General features: G+C 38.8%; 1 pseudogene; it reads right to left on the bottom strand.

Annotated features, from left to right (window-relative positions):
* Positions 1 to 2773: 2773 nt before the first annotated feature.
* On the bottom strand, positions 2774 to 3134 carry LOC114207798 (small ribosomal subunit protein uS10 pseudogene; annotated as a pseudogene).
* Between the last annotated feature and the right edge of the window lie 237 nt (positions 3135 to 3371).

Consider the following 3371-nt stretch of genomic DNA (forward strand, 5'->3'; position numbering starts at 1 on the left):
CGAACCTGAGATCAAGAGTCACATGCTATATCGACTGAGCCAGCTAGGTGCCCTTCTCCTATATTGTCTTTTAAGAGTTTTATAGTTTTGTGTTTCAGACTTAAGCCTATGATCCATTTTGAGTTAATTTCTGTGAAGGATGTAAAGTCAGTATCTAGATTCTTTTTCTTTTCCTTTTTTTTTTTTTTTTTTGCATGTGGATGTCTAGTTGTCCCGGCATCATTTGTTGAAAAGACGATTTTTTTCTCCATTTCGTTGCCTTTACTCTTTTGTCAAGGATAAGTTAATTACATTTCGTGGGCCTATTTCTAGGATTTCTGTTCTGTCCCACTGATCTATTTGTCCATTCTTTTGCCAATACCATACTGTCTTGCTTATTGTACCTTTATGGTGAGTCTTGAATTATAGATAGTGTCAGTCCCCCAACTTTATTCTTCTCCTTAAGTATTGTGTTGACTATTCTGGGTCTTTTGTCTCTCCATATAAACACCAGAATTAAATTGTTGATATTCACAAAAAAATATGCTGGGAGTTTGATTGGGATTGCACTGAATCTATAGATCAAGTTGGGCTAATATATTTTTGAAATGGCTTATCTTTATAAGTTTAAGCCTTAACAAAGACTCTGTAGCATAGATATTATTATTATCACCATTCTTCCAGAAAATTGAGGAAATTGAGGTTCAGATATTCCCCCCGCAAGAGTGAAGTCAAGGAAGGACCCTGTGGGATTGTATTGTATATGTATTTACACAACCATGCATACATGTACACACACACACACACACACACACATCTCTAATTCTATATCTATCTATTTCCCAGTTTTATTTGTTAAAAGGGCCTATAAGTATTAACATTTTCACAACAATGGACACACCTAACACTTGGATCTTGGTTTCTATGTTTCGTTGCCCTCAAACAGAAACTGGGCACTTGGAGAAATGGCTGATTCCAGGGTTGGATCAGGGTAGATGCAAGATGAACCTGGTATTCATTTTGTTGTGTCATCGACTTAAAAAAGCGGGCTGAAAGATGAAAAAATGATAGAGATTTGTCAAAAGGATATAGGATCGGGTTTGGTAATATTATCTTAGATACAACACCAAAAGCACAGACAACCAAACAAAAAAATAGATAAATTGGACTTCATCAAAATTTAAAACATTTATACATCAAAAGACACTATCAAAAAGTAAAAAGGTAACCTATAGAATGGGAGAATATATTTGCAAATCATATATCTGATAGGGGATTAATATCCAGAATATAGAAAGAACACCTACAACTCAACAAACAACAACAACAAAACAATCTAGCTAAAAAATGGGCAAAGGACTTACTTAAATAGACACTTGTCTGAAGAAGATTTACAGATGATCAACAACCATGTGAGAAGATGCTTAACATTATTAGTTACTAGAAAAATGCAACTTCACATCCATTAGAAGAGCTAGTATAAAAAAAAAGAAAATAACAAGTGTTGGTGAGGATGGGGAGAAATTGAAACCCTTGTTTCATTGCTGGTGGGAATGTCAAATGGTACAGCTGTTGTGGAAAATAGTAAGGCAGTTCCTCTAAAACACAGAATTACCACATATCCAGCAACACTACTTCTGGGTATATACCCCAAAGAATTGAAAGCAGGATCTCAAAGAGATATTTGTGCATCTATGTTCATAGCAGCATTATTCACAATACCTAAAACATGGAAGTAATCTAAGTGTCCATAGACAGATGAATGGATAAACAAAGTGTGGTCTATACATACAATGGAATGTTATTCAGTTTTGAAAAGGAAGGCAGTTCTGATACACATTACAACATGGATGACCTTGATGACATTATGCTAAGTGAAGTAAGCCAGTTACAATAAGATGAATACTGTATGATTCCACTTACATGAGGTACCTAAACTAGTCAAAATCATAGAGACAGTTGGGGCATCTGGCTGGCTCAGTTGGTAGAGCACATGACTCTTGATCTTGGGGTTGTGATTTCGAGCCCCATGTTGGGCATAGAGATTAGTTGAAAATAAAATGTTAAATAAAAAAAAAATCATAGAGACAGAAAATAGAGTGGTAGTTGCCAAGGGCTGGAAGAATGTGGGAATGGGGATGGAGTTTAAATTTGGGAAGATGAGGAAGTTCTAGAGATGGATGGTGGGGATGGTTGCACAACAATACAAATGTACTTAATGGCACTGAAATGTACGCTTAAAAATTATTGAGTTGAGGGCGCCTGGGTGGCTCAGTTGGTTAAGCGACTGCCTTCGGCTCAGGTCATGATCCCGGAGTCCTGGGATCGAGTCCCACATCAGGCTCCCTGGAGCCTGCTTCTCCCTCTGACCCTCCCCCCTCTCATGTTCTCTCTCTCTCTCTCATTCTCGCTCTCTCAAATAAATAAATAAATCTTTAAAAAAAAAAAAATTATTGAGTTGGGGAGTGCTTGGGTGGTCCAGTCAAGTAAACATCTGACTCTTGACCTCAGTTCAGGTCTTGATCTCAGGGTTGTGAGTTTAAGCCCCACATTGGGCTCCACACTGGGCGTGGAGCCTACTTAAAAAAAAAAAAGATTGAGGGGCGCCAGTTGGGTCATGATCCCAGGGTCCTGGGATCGAGCCCCATGTTGGGCTCCCTGCTTGGTGGGGAGCCTGCTTCTCCCTCTCCCTCTGCAGCTCCCCCTGATTGTGATCTCTCTCTCTCTCTGTCAAATCAATAAATAAAATCTTTTTTTTTTAACAACTGATAATCAATTTACTAAAAAGTTTGATTTAAGCATCTGCAATGGTGACTTCAACCTTAACTCCTGGCTCAATACTGATGGAAGTAATATGCTTAACAATCTCAGAAGGACTGTGCAGATCAATGAGTCGCTTGTGGATCCTCATCTGAAAACGATCCCAAGTCCTAGAACCTTTACCACAAGGAGTTTTTCTTGTAGTGATTATCAGAGTCTTGGTAGGCATCTGAACTGATCCTTTCACTTTGAGATTCTTTTCCTTTGCACCTCTGATCAAGTCAGCACATACCTTTTCCAAAGATTTTACGTTGCGGCTGGTGAGAGTAATTCTAACTGGGTGAATCACCACCGCTGGTTCCCCCAAGTGTCTTCCCAGTGTCTTTAAAAGCCATAGCTATGGCGTGGCTTCCTGACTGACTTGTTCTTCCACGAGAGCGAACGGCAGTGAGTCAGGAGGAGGAGCGGGTGTCCAAGGCTCCACGGTAGCTGCAACCGTGTCTTCCTCAAAGAGCTAAAAAAAATCTTAAAAAAAAAAAAAGATTGAGATGGTAAATCTTATGTGTATTTTACATGTAAAAAATAGACAGTAAGGGATTATAACCCATTGGATGAAATCAGAATCAATGAGT

The sequence above is a fragment of the Eumetopias jubatus genome, unplaced genomic scaffold (assembly GCF_037043125.1).
Source record: "Eumetopias jubatus isolate StellerSeaLion01/CBP00866 unplaced genomic scaffold, mEumJub1_p1.0 scaffold_1, whole genome shotgun sequence".
In the NCBI taxonomy this organism is placed as follows: domain Eukaryota; kingdom Metazoa; phylum Chordata; class Mammalia; order Carnivora; family Otariidae; genus Eumetopias; species Eumetopias jubatus.